This window comes from Nelumbo nucifera, chromosome 3 (genome assembly GCF_055504915.1).
Source record: "Nelumbo nucifera cultivar China Antique chromosome 3, China Antique-T2T, whole genome shotgun sequence".
NCBI lineage: Eukaryota > Viridiplantae > Streptophyta > Magnoliopsida > Proteales > Nelumbonaceae > Nelumbo > Nelumbo nucifera.
Genome location: NC_142651.1, coordinates 52,297,250 through 52,320,241, shown reverse-complemented (window position 1 = coordinate 52,320,241; position 22,992 = coordinate 52,297,250). Strand labels below are relative to the sequence as shown.

General features: G+C 32.7%; 1 long non-coding RNA gene across 2 annotated transcripts; it reads left to right on the top strand.

Annotated features, from left to right (window-relative positions):
- The first annotated feature begins 16,084 nt into the window (after positions 1–16,084).
- LOC104600878 (uncharacterized) lies at positions 16,085–20,736 on the top strand. Of its 2 annotated transcripts, XR_016084602.1 has the most exons (5): positions 16,085–17,663; positions 17,735–17,924; positions 18,016–18,089; positions 18,942–19,063; positions 20,490–20,736. It is a non-coding gene; the product is annotated as an uncharacterized LOC104600878 (long non-coding RNA). The 2 variants fall into 2 exon arrangements; XR_016084601.1 differs by having other exon boundaries at positions 16,085–17,924.
- The last annotated feature ends 2,256 nt before the right edge of the window (positions 20,737–22,992 follow it).

Genomic DNA, 22,992 nt, shown 5'->3' with positions numbered 1-22,992 from the left:
CGTTGGGCAATTGGTTTTAAAAAACGGACTGTTCTTATAAAAGAAAAACAAAGAAAAAAAAATGTGTTTAATATGAGGATGATCGGTGATTAAAAAGTTGATCACAAACAGCAAAAATGGGGGATTGTTCTTACTTGAAATAGAGAAAAAATTGAAGAACAATATCAGTGGAAAACATATTACCTGTATTGAGAGTAGAGTTTTTTGCTTGAAACAGGGGCACTGAGAGGGTTATAGGGTTTATGGAAGAAAAAAATGGGGGGAAAGGAATGTATGTGAACCGTATGGAAGAAAGATGGAAGAGAATAGTAGTTTTGGTAAGTTTTGAAGCCAATAGGATTCCTGATAGGTTACATTGTGTTTACATACAAATAGAGAGTTCTCTCGCATTTGGAACTTTCTTGCCATGTGGCCTAATAAGAGGCTTGGACAGGGGAAGGAAAGGAGAGAGAGAATAAATGAGAGAGCTGGAAAGGGGTAAGGGAGAAAAGAGAGAGGTTTAAGGGGAAAAACAAAGGGGAACGGGAGAAGGAGAGAGCTGCTAAGGTGGAACCTAATCGCTTTATATTTTAGTATAGATAAGTTTCATGTATTGGGGAGTGTTCCACAACATTAATGATTTTGTTTCATTTGTTTTTAAATTTGCCACATCAGCAAAAAAAGTTATTTTGTTGGTTTTAAACAAAGTGGGAACTTGTTTAAACATGTTCTTTAAACCAGTAATCAATACTACATTTTCCCACTTTGGTTTTGCAATTTTCCTCCAGAAAACAGAAATACTACATCTATTGCAGTCTCCTTAGAGTTTGTTCACTACATAGGTATTTGGCACAAGAGCAATTACAATCGATTTGATTCATTCAAAAATGCATAACGGTTAAAAAAAAAACATTTTTTTACCGTTTCACACAAAATCTATTTGGTTTTGCTACATGCCACGTCAATACAAAAAAAAAGTGTTTCAAATAAAATCACATTTGGTATCATAGCGTTTCTATTTACTATTTTTTTGTTATTGGCATTATTCAATGCAACGTATGTGCATAAGATGCACAAACATTATTCTAATTTAACTGCCACAAATTTTAATACAACAAAAATATTGGAATTCGTTCAATATTCAACAAAATACAATTGCAAATATTATTAAAAAGTTAATATACATAGAAGTGGTTGATAAATATGAAAATAATGATTATTAAAACGTTATTATATAATTGCAAATATTATTAAAACCCTCTTTTTTAGAAAATCTAAGATTTAAACATATACATATACAAGTTTATTGAGAAATTAATAAACATTTTAAAAATAATATTTATTAAATCAGAATATAGTATTACACTATCAAAAGAGGATTAAATAATGAATAAAGATTAGAATTTATTTTAATATTTTAGATTATTATACATAATAATTCAAATAAATAACCATATTAGCATTTTTAAGGACAATAAAATTTACCACACCAATATTTTAAAATTTCCAGAATTTTTAAGGATTATAAGCATGAAGAAAAAAATGAAAAATTCATAACAATCAAATAATTTATGCAAGAAAAGAGAAATAATTCTACTACTTACACACAAACCATTTTGTATCTTGTGCACATTATCATATTTGTTTATCATATAATTCTAATTACTTGAGCAAACATACTTCATAAGTAGTCTGAAAGTAAAAATAATAAGTACATAGTGTTTGGTATACCATTATTAAAACTTTGTTTAATGACCTAAAAAAAGGGATATAATCCGCAGTTACATGTGCCCTAACAATCACATCTTATACATATATTAAAGCGAAACGGGTGCTCTCCCCTTTTGCCAAATAAAATCTTACTGTAACTAGGATGGGTGTCATGAGAAGCTCACACGTGCCATCTTATACAGCACTGACAATTCAACATGCGTGCCATCAAAACCTCTTCTCCGTCTTCCTATGTCCTCCCTCCTCTTCTCCTTCTTCCTGTATTCTCCTTCTTCCCGTCTTCTCCATCCTCTTCTCCTTCTTCCCGTCTTCTAGTTTGGAGTGCGTGCAGTAAAACCTGCCAAGAAAAATACTTCAGGGTTTCCACATGATTATACTTTGGAAAGAGCTCAAGAAGAGCTATGGTGCCATGAACTGTTCTGGGTTTGAGCTACTTCAGGCAGAGGAGATGAAGAAGAAAACTTTCTTGCCTTACAGGCAAGGACTACTGGGATGCCTAGGGTTTAGTTCCAAGAGCTATGGTGCCATGAACGGATTTGCCAGAAGTCTAAATCCCGTCTCTTCCAGGTAGATAAATCTACTTCAGGGTTTCCCTTTTCTTTCTAGTTTATTTATTGATTATAGATGTATGTATAGTTTCCCATTTCTTTTTGGATTCTTTCAATTTCTCCTTATGCTTTCTTTCAATTTCTCCTTCAGTTCGGTTTCTTTCTTGGTTCCTCTTCTCCTTTCTTTCAATTTCTACTTCAGATCGGTTCCTCTCTCAGTTTCTCTTTCTACCTGTTTGAGGTTGCTCCACATAGCATTCGTGTTGATCCAAGTGGCTGCTCAGTGTTTGTTGTTGCCAAATGTTTTCAGAGAGTTCACTCATTCTTTAGTTCTCGAGAATTGAAGAGGCAACTGTTGCAGTCATTTTGTTGAGTGTTGCAACTATCATATCTTAGTTGACCACTCAACAATTGACCTCGACCTGCAAATAAATCTAGATTGATTTTACAATTTATTTTTGCATAAAAATCGCCCAATCCATGTTTAGAGCCTTTGAACCCTCGTGTAATGACTAATCATTGCTTTAGTTTCTTCTTTCTTCCCCTCTACATTTACCCCTTCATTTCTCATTGCTCAATCCAAGTTTCTTTTCTTATTGCTCACCTTCCTCCTCATCTCCTTGCTTCCTTTCTCCTCTTCACTTTTTTGTCTAACAAATATCATACACCTCTGCTAAAGGTTTGATATTCTTTATGCATTGGCTATCTTGTATCATGTTGTCTACCCTACAAATTGTTTAAGCTTCTTTTTTCATTTTTCCTTTTGCAGTTATTCTAATTTGTTTAGATAAGGACTTCACTTGATGATGTTTAATGCATGTAGGATTTCTCTACTAGGTGTACATTGAACAAGATTTTTTATTTGGCATAATGTTTAATGCATGTAGGATTTCTCTAAATATCTAGAATGAAACCAATGACCTTTTTGGGATGACTTAACGTAAGCAACTTAACCTAACCTAGCTTTACCAGATTTATCATTCCTAGCTTTCTGCAAAGATATTCACTTGGATGCATATCTTGAAGATGATTTTTAGCTATAACATATTAATGGAAGGCTTGCTAGCTTTCTTCATTTCTTATATCAAATATGGCCTTCTTAACTTTGTGTGTCTTGATATATGTGTGAAAGTCCATGAATCATGCTAGGCCAACCAACCCAAATAGTTTGTATATAACTCATTTAGTTTCATAAATCAACAAAGTTATTTGTTAATTATTTTATGCAAATCTTAAGTTTTGGTCCATCTTATTTTGTTAATTCTTAAGTTTTTATTTTAAGATTTTGTTAAAGTGAATTGGCTGTTAAGAAATAAAACAAGAAAAGAAGAAAAATGGATGCTAGAAATAGTAGATAATGAACCATAAACATAGATACAAACCTGAACTAGCTTGTTTGCAATACTAGTAACTAAAAGAATCACTACTCTCCAATGGGCATTAAGTGTAATATTTCCAACTCCATAAATTATTTCACCAGGACTTATACAACCATCTTTTCCCAAAAATTTGTCTAGTGAAGGAATTGCAGAATTGAAGTTCTCTCATGAACATCAAATCATACTTATCAAGCATATTACAATTTGAATGTAACTATTCAACAAATAGTCAATTAATAGAGTTCAGACAAATAAGGTATCTAATGTACCAAAACTCCTTAAATAAGGGGTAAATAACACATAAAATGTATAACTGGGACCTAAGGGTTCGTAACACAATTCTTTTTAAGTTTTTACCAATAGAAATATTAATTAAAAAGTTATAAATGTCATCATGACAATAGGTAGATGGAGACATTGAGGGTCAACAGAGGAATAGACTTTTCCCTACCTACTAAATCATGTTTGGACATTTTTGGGCCTAAACCATGTCACCATATGGAAGATAGAATCAGATATTAACAAGATTAGATTTAGGATATTGATATATACCAACATTCAATCTGCTTTTAAATGGATTTTCTACCTAATATCGGGATCCCGCTAAATACAATGAACCAGATTGTGATATGATGCATTGATAGCTTCACATAAGAATCTAATGCAAATTTTTTTAGTTATATAAATTGAAGAGTTTTTTCTAGTAGCATTTTTATATCTTTAGACAGTCATGTTAAAATGACGATAGATAAAAAATTGATATAAGAACATACTTTATGATCAATTTAGGTTATCCATTAGAGTCGATGTGTATCCGTTCCAGATGATTGGGTTGAGAATGCATGTTAAGAAAACAATCCCAATAGAATTTCTGAAGTTGTTTCTTGCCTTAATGTCATGATTATGGAGGGTAAATTTTTAGAATGTGAAAAATGTCTGGAACTTAAGAGCAGTCTCTGTAGAAGATACAACAATTTTGTCAGCTTAGATATTTTGAGTTGAGGATGTTCTATAAGGACAGAGGATAACAACAACTATAATGAATGATGTAGTGCAAGTTTTAAGCTTCTGATTTCTGACTAAAGATAATATTGCATAGGTAATAAGAAATTTTGTTTGACCAACCCAAATGGTTGGTGTGGTAAGGTTATAGGGTTAGAGAATAAATGGACAATGAGTTCTTTTCCATGATCTTATGAGTACTCTTGTACTTGGATAATACGGTGATAAAAAGGTTAACTCTAAGTATTATCCAAAATATGAAAAAAAACATAGTTCACCACAACAAACAATAGAGCTAGGTTTCTAGTTGTTTCATGCCCATTTCTTCCATTAGTTGGGATGACCATCTATTCTATATTTCTTATTGGTGATTGCTCCCTAAATATTGATCAACCCATATAAATGATTCTTTGTGATTAGCTCTTAGTGGGCAACCAAAAAAAAAACTACCATAATTTGCTTCGTTGTTTTGCCATGTGTAGGTCATATAACCTCTACCATAATGACAAATATTTGTTGCAATTGAATTATTTAGAAGCTTCATATTGTAATTCGAAAACCATCACGCATATGAGAGTATGCAAATATATCATAAATCATAATAGAGTTTTTCATCAAAATTTAAGTATACTTAAACTTAAAAGATCCATTTGTAGTGTCAATATTAATAATTGTAGTCATTACAACATTTATTCATTTAAAGAAGTTCAAACTTCTTTCAACCAACCAAAATAAAGGCAAAAGTTCCAAACGTAATAGCATTAAAGTACATAAAATATGTAAAACACTAATGCTAACAACGGTGTTAGTAACCTTGCCACAAGGCATCGGCAATATTCGCACTTAGGATAAACATCCTTGTGGTACCTATAGATTTTCCTATTTTATTTGCTTCATAATTAGAATTCTCTTCATCTAAACTTCCCATCTTTCTAATTAATGATTGCATTGTATTTCTCTCTTAATGGAATTGTAAGTGATAAAGCAGGTCGCCACTACGTACCGCTGAAGCCACAATTCTTAAGGTGCCATATTCTTTACAATGAGAAACTTTCCCTTCAATCCCCTAAAGCATCACTCAATGTCATGCCTTGTGAAAAATGGATGACGTTGAACAAATCCCCTTTTCCTAAAATCTACTAACCCAATGCTGAAACTCGCTCAAATGATAATGCTCACGGGGACAAAGAGTGAGAAACTAGGGGCACTAGCAAATCTAGAGTGTACAATGTAATACTTACTTGCATTTGCATAAAAATTGAATCATGTGCTGAACTTTTTCATCCAGTGAGCACAAATGTAAACTTTATGTCAAAGGAACATGCGATTAAGTACACTCAATGTATAAACCTTTTTTCCCTTTATACAAGACTTAATCCACAATGGACATAGATGCACTAACGTGTGTGTGCCATTGATTGCACTAATACAATCCAAGCATATGGGAATTATCGGTATAAGCATAGTTGTAGTAGGAAATCTAACAAATATTACTTAACTATTATCTTAAAGTATGGGAAGCATCTTTATGATCCTTTGATATGTGCAAGTGTTTCATTAAATGATGGTGGAGTTAAGAGATTCCCTCACAATCCATATATAGCCTTAACAATCTTCATAGAATGTGTATTAATGGTCCATGTGTAGGGCTTGCAACGAGCCAAGCTCTTCACGAGCTACTTGAGCTCAACTTGTGAAAAGCTTGGCTTGGCTCGGCTCGGCTCGATTTCAACCGAGCTTCAAGTCGAGCTCAAACCTAATTCGCAGATTCGATTAAGAAACGAGTCGAGCTCAGGCCTAATAAACCTCGGCTTGTGAGTCGACTTGAATATATATATATAATAAAATTATAGAAAACAATATATATATAATAAGAATATTATAATTCTTAATTTTTAAAATATTAAATAAAATATATTTTTATATATAATTTTTTATTTTTATAAAACATGTTTTCTCAAAATCGAACTCGAGGCGAGATGAGCCAAGCTCAAGCTCAAGGTTATAGCTCAAATCGAGCTCGAGCCTTGTACTATTTGGCTTCGCTCAGCTCGAATCCACCCCCTATCCATGTGAAATCTTAAAAGTGTTCGATTATGATCTAATTCTTTTCATTATCACCAACAATCAACAAGAAGTAAGCTCAGGATTCCTCAACCATTATCTCATATGTATTTTTTAATAACTCTTTATGTTTCAATAGATTTACATAGTTTTTAAAATCATGTCGCTTCATTCTAAAAGAATCGTAATATTGATCAGGATGTTTCATGTCATTCAAAATCTCCTTATACATAGCACCCTCTTAATGTTGATGTCATGCACCGGCGTCAACAAGCCTTATTGTCAATCTATAAGATGTTGGAGTGAATGAAAACTATATTACATCTTCTGATGAATTTAAAGATTCAAAAGAAATGTTTCACCTTATTCGACATACAAATATTAAAATTATATATACAATTTCAACACCTACTATTCAACACACATTCAATGAAAATGGTAGAATATATGATCACAACCAACAATAAAAAAGTATCATTTGTATATCAAAAAACTAGTATCAACTAGCTTCAAGTCATCCATGCATAGAGGTCCATCATTGTATCATCATATACTATCACATGAAAGAGCAAAAAGAAGATATGCATTCACAAACATAAATAATTAGGAGGTGTTGGACAAAAAACCATAACATTCAGTTTGGAAGGAGTACAAAAGCTTGTATTTTGTATTACTTTGTATGTATTTGCACTTTACATATTTATATTTGTACTCTTTCCAAGCTGAGCCTAAGTTTCTAGACTAGTCAGTTCTAATTTGATTCCTCTGTTATATTAGCAAAAACAAAAAAAAAACATGCCCCAAATATCATTTTCCTTACACATTATTCCCATCTAGATTGTTCAACCAAGTGACCTTAAGCTAATGTTTTCAAACTATCATTTTTCTAAACAGTTGAATCGTCTAGCTCGGGAATTTTCCAAGCAACCAATTCTATTTTACCCCAAACCCAGTCCCTGGCCAAAAACCGTTGAATTGGTCAATGACTCATTAACCTGAGTGGTTGACTTGTCGACATATTCAACAGTTTTTTTGTTGTTCTTATTTTATTTTATTTATTTTTTAATTAGAATGAACTGCCGATTCGAATCGTACGATCAAAATCATCGACCCAAAAATCGGTGGCCAAAATGGTTCTTATTCCGAGTCGATTTTTAAAACCTTGCCCTAAGCTCATCTAACATGTCATTGAACATAAGTCTCCAAATATCATCATTGAATTACTTTGTTGCATGTAAGTAGCACTATTGAGGGAGATTGTGGGTTGCATATATGTTATTCAATATAGCAATGCAACTATTGATGCTTTACTTCTCTTCCTTTGCTTCATGAGATGACCACTCTCCACCTTTCATGGCAAGCATTTCCTTCTACATCTTGAGCTTTTGAACCTCATATTTAATCTTAAGATTCAGCCCAAATTGATAGTGTAGCACTAGAGGTAGAGATGGTTTGGCAGTATTTCTCTTATTTCTTGAGTTTGGCACACCACTAATCCTGGTGTGACAATCACTTTGAGCTTCCAACAAATCTTCTTCTACATCAAACTCAATAGTTAAAGGAGTCCTGGGACCATTAACTTAAGCAATTGGCTATGTTTCAAGCACCCTTTTATCTTCATCAGTTGGTATTTATGTTGCATTATATCCATTTTCACTAGTGGCTTATGTTTCCGATTATATAAACTCCAACTCTTTCCAGTAACTATAGTTCTTGGTACTAAACTTTCGGGCCCATCCATAAGTCTACATAATTTGTTTAAATTAAAATTAACTTCATTTACATAATCATATTTTTTAACACCAAATATACTAATATGTCCATATAATTACTTGATACACATGACCCATACATCCTCATTTGCAATGGGGCTTTTTGGTCTCGGGGTCAGTTGCCAACTCAGTTTAGGAAAGAGTAGTGTTTTCGAACTGTTGTTGACCCAGACGATTGGACCAAAAACCAGTCAAGGTATCGGCTCTATTTTAGTGTTGAACCATTATTTTATTAATAACCATTGAATTGGTCAAAAAACCATTGACCCAGACAATTTGATCATTGAATCGTTCAACCCGGGCAATGGTTTACAGTCCAATATTCTTTGTGCTTTTTCTCTATTCTTTCTGTTTGATGTTTGAATATTTTTTATTTTCCCTTATAAAGACAATTGAGTTGTAACCCTCCACATCTCTGAAAAGAATACTAGTTTCAGCATTCCATTGGAAGAAGACTCTATCACAAGGAGTTCAGACATAGGGACTTCTGTAATTGATGATTTGAAACAGGTATAGTTCTCCTTCTTTCCTTAAATCCTCTTTCACTAGAAAAATTTAGGATTTATTGGTGTGATGACAAGCCACTTATATGTCTAATCATGTCTCTATTTCCTATGTTTGAAAATAAATATTACAAAATTTGAGTTCTATGATATTGTTAATAATATTGCAGTGTATGCCCCTAAATTGCAAGTCTGAAAGTTGAACAAAAAGAGGACTTCCTTGAAAAGTTCAAGGTAACTCTCAGTTACTAGTAGTAATGATAGCTGCACCAGGAAAGTGGCCTATAAAGAATTTAGGGTTTTCACTTGCTTGCAAAATCTCTGCTATTTTCTTTAAAGTTTTGTGTGAGGGCCATGTCATCATCCAAGTTTCCCATATGAGTTGGTTTGGGTGGCTAGGGTAAATTAGCCTTTCTCAACTAGATGATTATTCTAGGTAACTACAATACGATGGAGCATTTGGGCAGAAGAGGCATAAAGATTGAGGAGAATAGGTTTGTGATATGTTTTAAATTTGTTATGGTTTCTATTTTTGGATTTTTTTTTTCTACTCCAATAGACCACCAAACTAGATTGATGCTGGTTGTCCATTACTTTGCTAGGTTCCAACTTGCTTGGTTGGTAAGCATGGATTCATATTATGGTTCTAACATAGGTCTCAATTTCCCCTAAGCTAAATGTTTTTTTCCTTGAAATTTTGACATTTGGAATGAAACAAGATAAACAAATATGTGCTTGAATGTTTCTTAAGAGAGAGTCCAGTATAGCTTCTAAATTTTTCCTTTTTGTTTTCCTATAATATCTCTAGTTCATTTTTATTCTTTTATCATTATCCATTTCTTTACAGACCTTAACAAAATTCATTTAGATCTTAAAACATATAAAATTCTACTTGTGCTTCATTTTGGTGGGAGTTGTAATCAGAGTGAAATGTGAAACTTTTGAAAGTTTTAATGGTATTTAAAACCTTGAAACTTGGTAGAAATAACCAAAAAAGAAAGAAGTATTTCCAAGTTAATCTAAAATATTACAAAAAATATTAATATAAAATTATCAATGAAGCACGCTGATAATGTGATGAGCTGTATAGTCGATGTATTGTATCTAACCTTTTCCATTTTATTCACTGACCTTGTATTATATCCCATTTAGGGTGGGCAGTAACCAAAATATTCATATTCAAAATCAATTAATCTATTTATCTTTATCACCATGTTAAACATTGAAATGGTGTATATAAGAGTGCATTACTGTTGAGTTGGGTTTGGACCAAATCATTGAAATGGGGGATGTGATTTGTCAAGTCTCTTTGGTCATGTTTTGGGCCATGGTTAATGGTTAACGGTTTTTTCTCAAGCTTTTTAGACTATGCTTTGTGGCTATGGACACAACCATTAGGCATCGCAACCTTAATAAATCCAGATCTATGATCATCATCATCCATACTTTATACCGTCTAATGGCTGTGTCCATAGCCATCTCCCAAAGGGAAGCAACTAGACTTGTGGAGAAAAAGGAAGTGATCTCTTTGTGGGGCTATTCAGGTAGTGGAGACATGAGAAGGAGAAGAGAGTATGTACAAATAGGTATGCAGTCTTTTTTCTGTTGATCATCTGCCTGCTCCCTTTAGTGGACCCATGTCCCCCAAATCGTAGTTTTTTTTTTATATTAATTCTCTAACAGTTGTTGGCTTGTTAATCATTTTTCTATATTTTCCAATGCACCCCCAAATCATAGTTTTTTATATTAAATCTTTGACAATTGTTGACCTGCTAATCATTTTTTTATATTTCTAATGTTCACGAGGATTTAAATTGATGGTTTCTAGTTGATATTTGTGACTAGGGAACACTAATGAAATTAGGTACCTGGGCTTGCAACAAAATAGTTTAAAATAGATAAGTGGTTAAAGGGATCTAGGAAGGAGAATGATGTATTAGGTCAATAGCTTGATATTTAGATACATTCAATAGTACTAAACTGTCTAGAGTGTTAGTATACTTGCATATATGCTAAGAGTGGTGTGAAAATGAATATATGTTTGTTGTATGCTAAGAGTGTCTGCGAAGACTTTTATAAGATTAATTTCTCATGGGCTTAGGAAATTAACTACGGATGAAATTTGGGTTTTTGTAGCTAGTTAGTTGTCTTTTGAGAAATTAAATATAAGCAAATCTCACTTGTCTGAGGATGAAATTTGTCCAATTATAGAGATTGATCACGTTTAATGTAATAAGAGACTAGATTTACTACGGGGTTTAGGGAGGAGCACAAACTGCAAGATACTTAAAAATAAATAAATTATGAAGTCTTTGGTTATGAATTTGCATTCCATGTCATCATGTCTTTGTAGCTATCTTTTGGTCCTAAATCATTCAAATCCTATATGCTAGTTTTCCATGGAACTGCTTGGAAAATATCAAAAAGTATTATATTAGGGAGGAACATAAATTGATCTTATAAGGGAGCTTGGTTTAGGAGTTTGAGGATAGCCTAATTATTTCTAGGGAAATGGATTTTGAGATTTATCTATGCCCAATTTTTCCAAATATATACGATAACCATGCCTTCACTATTTGAGAATAACCTTGCACTGAACTGAAAGTGTAGGATCCCTAGATTACCCATCAAGGTTTATCCTGATGGAAGTCTCTCCATATTTGACATTTGCTTATTTATTTGACTTTGTCTCTTCAAATTTGACTATCTTATTTGTTTGTGAGAAGTGAAATAGGAAGAAAAATGTAGTCCTCGCCTTATATGAAATAAAGTTGAGGTAAGACCAGAGTTATTTGTTTAGGTGTGAGGTAGGAAGCAAGACTTCTCAATTGAATGCCTTATATTTCTCAATTTATATCTTTGGTTTCATTTGCTACAATAGCACCACTTCACCTCTACCGCCATTGCAAATGGTTCACAATGGAATAGTGAAAGAACCATTAAATTCATTGATGGAAACTACAGGGCAACTACTTGTTTGTAAAAAGTATGTACTTTCTGTTTTACTATAATGTGGAGTGTCATGGAATGCCAAACCACATGGCGAGGAGCATTAGGGAATTATTTTAATATGTCATGTGGCTGTTTTATTTCTTTATTCTCTAAAGTTATGTTATTTCATTTAGATTGGAGGGCCATAGGAATGTTAAACATGTAGTGAGGAGCTTTAGGAGGATTTTATAAATCCACCACATGTTGTTTTTTATCTTTATTTCTAGCCAACAAGAATTCAATGAACCAAAAGGTTTTCCCTTGAATGGTAAAACAGAAAATTACAGAGTTGACTTGATTGGAATGCTGCTAAAAAACATCACATTGGTAACCTCTCTTCAAGTTCTTCCAAGCTTAGTTAATAAATCTACCAAATTGGAATTATTTCTGCAAGATCATCAGTCCAAGTCTTTAGAATGAAGGTTAGGTTTGGCTCAATGACATCAGTTTAATTGCATGACCAATTAAAAGAGCATGTGTCTTCGAGGAAGTCAAGTAGGTTGGTGAATAGGTGATGTAGACTACGATGGTCTACCTTAGGATAGACAATGAAGTGGAATGAAAAGGAAAAACACAAGTGGAAAGAGATTGATACCACAACTCCATCAGAGGGCTATCAGACCTCTGTTATCCTTTCCTTTGCATAATCCAAATCCAATGCACAATAGAAAGCCTAAAGACATTCTGAGAGCTAGTTATGGAAGGGGATTCAAAACAAATTATATATTGGACAAGGAAAATCAATTCAACTCCTTAGATGTATAGACACACCTCTAGGGAGATGGTCTACTTCTCAAGGGAACTCAACACTACCTTTAATTAGTTGGGTTAGGAGAACTACAAATGGAATGGCTGATGTATTGGCTAAACAGGGGGTTAATAGACATGAGTTATTTTGGGCAAAAGTTTAGACTTATGTTTCTTGGGTCATTTATTGGAACATTCCTTGTTGTTGTACTTTCTTCAATTTTCCTAATGCTTAATGAATTTCCTTGTTGATTAAAAATAAAATAAAACAGAAAGCCTAAAGGCATTCTTGAAGATGAAGACAATGAAGAATCAATTGTAAACATTTTGATGGAGAATAAAAAAACTCTAGCATTGGTAGTATGGAAACATTGTAGGAATTTTAGGTTTAGTAGGACAACTTGTTGAACATTGTTATCCCATTCTCAAATAATAAAATGGAGGAAAAAGAAAGCACATAATATTTAGGTCCGACAGAGAAATTTTATATGAATGTGATGGCCAAACAACATAACCCATTTTTTGGTAGGATACTCATTCTACTTCTACTATAGAGTTAGATGATCTCTCAAACCATGAAGGACAGACATATGGTGTGTGCTTCATAGTTGTCGAGGCACCTAGCCAATCCCCATAATAAATAAGAAATAAGGAGTTTGAACAAGTTACCTCTGGTAGATAGAGAAAGAAAAGGCCAAATTATGGTGCAACAGGGGCTCCTTGGAACAACTTCCTTCAAATAAGGCTACAAAAGTTATCCATTTGTCCAATTTCGAATTTAATTCAATCTGGTTAAGTGTGATCTGCATTAAATGGATCCACCCTTATCCAATCTAAAATGATTTAAAGTTTGGACAATCTAACTCAAGGGAATTTTCATTACAATGTCTTGCAAAGAGATGATATGAGAACAAACATATTGCCAATCTAGAGTGTCCTCTACCTCACTACAAAAAAGTACATTTACCGACGAACATTTTTACTAACGGTCAAAATCCATTGGTATAAATAGTTTCTAACAATGGATATGTTCATCCATCACTGCATGCCTTAAAATTTACCATTGGAAGAATAAATCTATCGCTAAAGCCTATATATAATGACAACCATGTTTACCAATGGCTGAAATCCATTGGTATTAGTAGTTTGTAGCGACAGGTGTTTTCATCCATCACTATATATCTATAAAATATCGACGGATTCATGTGCTCGTCATTATAGTTCCAAACTATACTGACAAAATCTATAATCCGTCGCTATATAACTTATATATTCCATCGGATTCTTAACATCCATTGGTATAGATTTTCAACTATGTATGTGTATGTTATATATTATGACATTATTTGTTTTTGGTTTAATTTTTATACTAGAAATTGATATTTTAAGCAAAAAATAAAGAATTTTTGGCAAAAAATATAAAAAATCACAAGGAATCTAAATTACTAAAGAGAGAACCCAAGTCAACAACAAGTTGAAAGCATTGGTATGTAGAGGTAATTTTAATATCTATCATTGAATCTAACATATAGTGATGATTAATAAATGTGATCCGAAAAAATACTACTATATCTTAACTTTGTTGTAATGAATGAAGAATCCCAACCTCTTTTCAATCTTTTTGTAAAGAACACTGGTTGACGGGGGAGAGAAATGTAAAGAACGATGTTGGTCAAAACTATATTCAATCTGTGTAATTGAATTGTTGACCCACTTGGCTTGGTTATTGGGTCACAAGTTGTAAGATGAAAACTTTTGGGGGCCATAACTTTGTTCTTGATTGTCCAATTGGGGTGATGGTTTGTTTTATTTTGCTTAACTTTTTGAGTTCTACATGTTCAAAGGTGCAAAAGGTGCCTTGTCTTGCTATTTGCCAAAAGAAACCTTTTTTGGCCTCAAATTCTAATTGTTTAGCTTTTTTATCTATTAATTATAGAAAGAAACTAAAATAAAATATAAATTTGACCTAAAATGAAATATGTATAAACATATCACATGTAGTATGTAATCAAGGTTCTAAATACCGATATGTCTGATATGTCGATAGGGGCGTATCGGCCCGATACTATCGGGCAATATCAGCAGTGCTTTTTTACTTTTTTTTCAAAACCAGTTCAGGAGGCCAGTTTAAGGCTCTTCCACCCCCTGAACCGGTCAGAACCCCAACGTAAATGTAATTATAAATTATTTACTCTATATAGTATATATTTACACACACATATATATTTATATATATATATATATAGTCACTAACTTTTGAGTCAATGGTTCAACCATTCGGTCTAAATGGATCAGGCTATGAAAATTTAAAAATCAAAATAAATTAAAATAAAAATGCCCCAAAACCATTGTTTGGATCAAATTGATGGGTCAACAATTTGATTGCTCAACAGTTAGTAGGTCATCGACCAATTCAACGGTTTTGGGCAAAAGGATGGTTTGGGGTTAAAGCAATATCAATACCCTAAATGGTTCCCAACCCAAATGGACCCACCTTCCCGGGTCAACGATGTTTGGTTCAGTTTATAATTTTATAAATTGTGTTTACAGTTTTGTTTTGGTTTGGTTTATTGAATTCTATAAACCGAACTAAACTATAAATCGTAATCCGAAATTTTATATATACATACATACATATACAATGTATAAATATATAATAAACTATTTATTTTATAATAAAATAATAAATAAAAGTTCTAAGTTTTAACTTTTAAGGGAGTTAATTGGGCTTTCAAATTGGTTAAGCCCAATAAAATTATAGAATGGTCCAAAATCCCCAAACCGCACCAAACTGTAATAAAATGGTTTCAAAATTTCTCAAACTATAGTTTATTGGTTTGGTTTGAGATATTCTCCAAATCGGACCGAGAACACCTATATATATACCATGATGGGCCAGCATGGCACAACTTTGTGTGCGGTCTGTGCTTACCTCCCCACATGCTGATCCTTGGGTTAGGTCGAGTTACAGACTAGGCCAAGCCATGTTTTTTAAAAAAATTGAAAAAAATAGTGAAAATTTTAATATAAATTAAAATATAGACAAAAAAATAAAAAAAGATCTTACAATTTTATTTTATATGAATTTTGATGTATGCAATTGTTTATATATACAATAATAAAATAATATAATATAATAAAATTAAAAATTCAATTATATATAAATATATATGGGTCATGCCACTAGCCGTAGGCGACATAGCCCATTCGGTCATGTTGTGTTGTACAGGCCCATGGACTTAAAACCCAATTTACACCTCTATCTATTTGTTATTATAGAGGTGCCATATTGTCCCTGGCCTCTAATCACATTTTTATACGACAAAATAGAATGACTTGTTGTTTTCTAATTTGGCGCCCAAAAAAACATTAGGCGAGAAACCATTCTCTTCGTCTCCTCAATATAACCTCTTCATGCCTCTTAGTTCCTCCTCTCTCTTCTTCTTGTCATTTCTCCCCTTGTTCCAATCGAATCATTCATTGAAAGTAAATCTCCATTCTATTTTCTTTCCCATTTTGCTTTTCTTCCTTTGCCTATGAAAGGTGTTCGAATTACTAAAAACTATCAAGATTTTAGTGGTCATAACTTGAACAGTCAAGGGGGAGAAAGAAGGGTAACTGGTGTGAAAAGAAAGAGTGGCTCTGTCGGTATTCGATGATCGAGTTGGTAAGGGTTACACGACTGAGATCGATTTTAGTTATGAGGTCTCTGCAATGAAGACACCGATGGTATCAACAGTTTACATGTCACCGTATCACCCTTTGCTGCCAACGAAATCATCAGTTCACATTTGGTTCCCAATATTTGTAATTTTGTTTTGATTTTTTCCATATGGTTGCATGTCTTGAGGCTTCTATTGGCATTAGTGTTTTTTGTTTCATTCTTGGGCTTTTAACAAGTTTTAAAATGTATTTATTCCTTTATTTATTTATTATTTATTTGTTTGTTTTTATTTGCTATTCAAAACCCATTATTTTCCATTTTGTCTTGATGCTAACCAAGTTTTTGTTGACAAGAAACAATATCAATAATAATAATAATAAATTAATTGCTTTCTGAGGTGGGATGGATTAGTATTGACTCTTGACAAGAAAATTGAGAACAAGGTTTTGATGGGATCTATTTTTGGTGAAGAACTAGAGTTGCATCAAGTTCTATCCAAAACAGGATTATAAGAATAAATAAAGATGATAAAAAGAATAAATAGAGATTAATATTCAAACAAAGGTTCCATATATTGTGGCCTTTGAAACCCCATTCAGTGGATTCACCTAGTAAGTTTTAGGCTTGTTTGGTTTGATAGAAAATAAGAAATTCCTTAACAACTTCCCTCAACTTTCTATTTCATCCTTATTTGCATCAAATCAAATACAACCATAGTGTTAGTTGAGAAAGACTATAAGTTTGATTCCCCTAACAAGGTTCTTATTCCAACAAATTATGTTTTAAGGCCAAATGAAACCTAAGAAGGCATCTTATACAAGAAGGAGAAAAGGCAAATGAAAGAAAAGAAACTCTAATTTGTAGGCCCAAACTGTTATACAATTCAGAGGCCTCTAATTAAGCATTTACTTTAAGTGACAAGGACTACTTTACTTCGTGATTGTACCCTTCTTTGTGGATGGAGGTATTGCACCATTACTTTTCTTTCTTGCTATGATATTTTTTTTTCTTTTCAAGGAATTAGTACTAAATGACATTATTTTCTATTCATTAGTACTGGGAATATTTGATAAAATTTTGTTTGTTGTAATCTTGTGGACAATATTTTAAGATATGATGTCCAATATATTGACAAAACATCTTCAATTTGTTTCCCTTGACAATCTTTCTTTTGTTCTCTAGCTTAGAGGAATGTGGGCAATATTTTGGAGACAATAAAAGTTTACAAAAACAAGCCTGCATATATCATTTAAGCGCATATTGATACAGACTATATGCCATAGGTATATATCATTGTACAATCTTTGTTGTAGTGGTTAGATATTGCCAGCTAACACTAGAAGTCAACTCTCAGGGGAAGAGGTACTTGGATTTATTTTTAAAGAGACAAAGGCTTTGTCTACTATTCAAACCTAGCTTGTTGGACATCAAAGCCATCTTCATACAAAATTAAAATATTGTATCCTCCTACTCTAATACACCCTTACAGCCTATATTCAGAAGTATCCATGTTTCACCATTCAGTTCATGCCAAATTATATGGGGTTAGCTACATGAATCCTGTTTTGTCATTCTGTTCTGTTTAATTTCATATCCATTTTTAAGTTGTTGGCGCTTAAACCATTATCCCTGCAGGTGTTGGAGAGGGGAACTCACTCAGAAAAGAGCTTCTCTATTACTACAAGGTTTCAAATTGTTTTTCTCTACAGGTTTGTCCTCTCTAATTGTTTAAGAAAATTCAAGTGTATTTAGTAACTCTCAGGTGCAGGCCCATGGATTTTTAGACCTTATATAGAAGTGTAGTCTTTGGCCTCTAGGATGGACAACTTGTCTAGATGGAACCCTACATCAGCTATCTTGACTGTTCTTTGTTTTTGGTCAGCTTGCACTATGTAAAATTTCCTTTTAGCTCAGCCTTTGTGTTGGTCTTTTTATAGTATGCTTTGGTTGCACTTCTTAGTACAATTAGTTTGTCTAATTTCATGGTCTCATTACATGCATTTCAAAGAAGTTCTCACCAGAGTGTAATTAGTATAGAAATTAAAATGAGATCATTTTGTAGGATTTTCGGCTAAGAAATATTGATGAGTATGAGGAATGGTATGATCAAAGTTCAAAATATCGATACGCCTGATATGCCGATAGGGGCGTATCGGGCATTTTGATACTTGTTTTTTTACTTTTTTTTTTATTTTTTTTTTGAAACTGGTTCAGAGGAGCCGATCTCGGACCCCTTCATCCCCTGAACCGGTCAAACCCCCGATACACCCACTGTAGGGGCGTATTGGAAGGGTCCCGGAACAATACGTATCAGCCAATATGTAATGATACTTGGGTATGGTCAACCCCAGGCTCTGTATGTAATTCATATTTCTTATTCGCTCATGATCTTCACATTAGATATCTACCTTGGGCAGAGTTGACTGATATGCATATTTGATCTCTTCATGCTTGACATGTATTAATTTAGGATATGTTTAACTACTTTCTTGTTTTCTCTTTTTTTTTTTCCCTTTTTTGTGAAGAGGTATGAATTTAACTAATATATTTTACTTATCTAGATGCAGAAAGAAGCTATTTATGGTTTGACAGAAATTTTAAGAGAAGAATTTCAGCATGGCTAATTGCTAAACCTGGTTGCTATCCTACATCCATTCAGCTTTCTCTTGTTCCTTTGATAAAGGTTTTGTATCTACTCCTTCATTATTTTCTATGTATTTCTAGTTGGTTATATGAGTTTATTATTGAGCCTTTGTTTTTGTAACATTTTTTTCCAATATTTGGATAAGAGTGTCTAAATAGGAGGGAATATCATTATATTATACTTATAGTAGGATACAAGATGCTCTAAGTGCTGAATCCAATAGAAAATAGATGGGAAAAGGACCTTTACTACTATGAATCAACTAAAAATTAGAGGCTAAATGAGAAATGTTTGGTGATGCTTCAGTTTTTGTACAGTAGGTTACTGTTTTGAAAAGATGCCAAAACCCAATGTCAGCCCACTGTCCAGGATCTTGGAATTTTTTGCACAAAGTGGCAACTTTCAAATTGAAGCATTATTGAAATATGATTATAGTTTTATGAGATGTAAAAAGTCATTTAAGGAAAAAGAGGTTTTGTATGGCATGGCTAAAGACAACAAGAGAATTTCCACTTTAGTCTTACATATTAAGTGTTAGAACAAGATTATTGATAAAAAATGTGTTAGAACAAGAATAAATCTTGATGATAGACTCCATTATCTTCAAGAAAAGTACTTTTCAAACCATAAGTGATAGATTTTACATATAGGATTTCACCAAGTGAAACAGCAGGTTTTGGGTGAACATGCAAAAGAAATCTTGGTGACAATCATAAGCTTCTGAAGTTTTAACATGTAGGAGTGGGTTTACAATCCAAGAACCTTTCTATATGGAAACTTCCAATCCAAGACCAAGAATCATTTGTACTGTAGTTTGCAGGCATTTAAGTGGTTGCTTTATTTTTTTCCTTTGTGTTTGTATACAAAATTAATTTGATTTTAAAGTAATTGCTTAATTCTATTATTAAGATTAGATTTCATTTTCTTAATAACATTTCTAATTCCTTTGGCAACCATTTACTTGGGCAGCCATTCCAAATCCTTTGGCAACTACTTGTGTCAGCTAATTTGTTCAGCTATTGCTTGTACTTGTCCACCCAACAGAGCTCAAGTGCGTCTTTCATGCTTATCGATAGCTATAAAGATAGATATCTATGTTGGTACATTTGTCTTTTTATCCATTTGTTTCAAATAGAGATCTAAGTATTAGGGATTATTTGTAGTGGAAAAATACGAAAATAAATAAAGGATGAAAAAATTGATTACTAGTGTCATTTCTTTAAGTTTTAGAAATGACCTTCTAAAGAAGTTGGTTTAGAGAACTTTTATAAGAACATTTTATTATTTTATCCATTTAAAAACAAAACAATTAAGTAATTCAATTCAACAACTTCAACTATTATGAAACAGCTCCATTGTCAAAGTTTTCTTAGCTAAATGAAACACAAATTAAGTCTAAAGGGTTCACATAGTTTACGTTAAAGTTGGTTTAGGTACTAAATAAGAAACTCTTTTCATTTTGCAGATGTATTGCTATATGCCATGAGCTAAATCTCCATGATGTAATAATGAAAAGTGGTTGCAAGGTTTAGTGCTAGCGTGCATAAGAGGGAGTTAGATGTGGACACTGAACATTACACTCTTATGGACTTGTTAAGTGGCAAATAGGTTTAATGTTGTGAGGAGGAATGAAAACTAGACAGCTTATGTAATGTTGATCAAGGATTCCTAAATCTTTAAATAATAAGTCAATGATTCTCAAACTTGGTTGTTTGATGTTTTTTTCGGTTTTGGTTGTTTAGTCCAAAACTTCTTTTTAAGTTGTATTTCTATGTTATGTTTTATATAATGAAATTTCTATTAATAAAGATGATTTGTAATTTTTTGAGAGGTGATTTCAATATTTGTATGACTAATTTCATATAATAAATGAATTTAAAATAATATGATTTAAAAGCAAATATTTTTTTAGTGAATGTTCATCTATGCAACGGTCATGGGCTACCATTAAAAATTTATAGCTTTAAAACCTGGAAAATATCTAACTAGTGGCTATATCGACGGAAGCTTCGTCAATAATTTAAAAAATACCAATACTTTTACCGATGGATTGTTTTGTTAGTAAAGATCTTTGAATAAGCTCTTTTTGTTTCTTTACCGACGGTTATTTGTCGTTGTTATTAACATTCGGGCCGTAGGTATTACACATGGGTTTATACCGACGAAGACCAAATCCATCAGTAAAACCATATTGTTACGGTGCCTATACCTACGGATGGATGAGCCATTGTTATAATTTTTTTTCCCATCAGTATAGCCCATTTAGAGATATACCAATGGATTTATTGTGTTTTACCGATGGATTAGGTCCGTTGGTAAATGTTCGCTCTTTTGTAGTGCTTGTTGGGTAGTTTATAAATGCTAAAGTAGAAGAAGATCTTTGGATTTTAGGAGTGATTGACAATTTGTTGCAGGAAATTATATACATTGTAAGAAGTATATCATTTTTAATTACAGAAAGACAAATATAAATATCACTAAATAATAAAAGGACTTTTGATGCTTCAATGAGAAAATGTCAGATATTCTAGATTCTATCATATAGATTTTTTGTATCATTCTTTTTTAGCTGTATTGTTATTTTTCTAAGAATAGCCCCACAAGAAAATAAAATTTTAGGTGGGTTATTCTCAATAAATCAAATCAGTGTGGATCCTTAGTATCACACCAACTTTGACTTAGCAAAACATGAGTGTTACATAAAAAGGATGATATTTCATTATAGAAAACATAATGTGATGTCTTAAACCACTTTATTGATGAAAGCCATTGAATTAGGCACTTAGACCTCACCTTTCAGCGAGACCTTACGATTTCCACCATTTCCAATAGTAATGTACATAAGAGTTGTTTTGTCTGGTATATGATAACAAACTCCACTTGATACATTATAGTTTATGTTAGAAATATGATACTTCAAACCAACATGTTCTTCATGAGATTGCACAATAACTGACAGTGGAAATCATATGTAAAATAGTGAGGTGGAACTTCATTGGAGTAAATTGAGAGGAGGTACTATAAATCAATGGGAAGGAAAAATAATTTAGATGGCCCCTGCTATATGGGGTTTTGGGAGGATAGAACTGAATACAAATCTAAACCTTTGGAATTTTTTAGTACTAAGTGGCCATACTTAGATTCAAACCTGTGTTATCATGATTGTAAGCACAAGCCTAGTTAAAATTTATAAGAAATGAATAGTGTATTGCAACCCCTTTTTATACACAATATGTATGATTTTGATGTTTATATATCAATCTAACATCTATCACAATCAATATATTTGTTCCTTCTATACTTTAGTTCCAAAACTTTTGTTGCTTGCATCTATTTTCTCTAAGAAGTTCTAGTGGTGAGGTAGCTTTTCCCTGCACTAGCAACCTAAAGTCCTTTTCTAGGAATATAGCATAATCCACAATCCAAGTTTTTTATGAACATCTAGACCAATTGCACAAACATCACCTTAGAATAAATTGGATGAATTTGAGAATTTAACTCCATTCCATATCAACTAACATAAAATAACAACTTAATGGTAGTTGTAATTTACTGTATTCTTCAAAGGTTACGTCAGCTTGTATAGTCCGCTTCCCTTCTCTAGGATTTAGTACAAGAACCATTGAACTATAGGGGATGAAATAGACTTGTCAAAATTAGAAATACAATTTAACAAATTGAACGTGTTATGTTTTGTAATTAAAGGGGCATAACCCTGAGCAGTATTCAAAACAAAAATTCTCTTCAAAAGCACATTTTTAAAGACCAAAAACATCTTTATGTATTGATATTTTACATGGAAAAATTTTATAGTCTTTCTACAAGTGTTTTGCCTGGTTTATCTAATTAGATGTGCCTAAACCAATCCCCAAAAATAAATAAGAAATAAGTAGGAGCTGGAACAAATTGTCTCTAATGGACAGAGAAAGAAAAAGCCAAATTATGGTACTACAAGGGCTCCTTGGAAC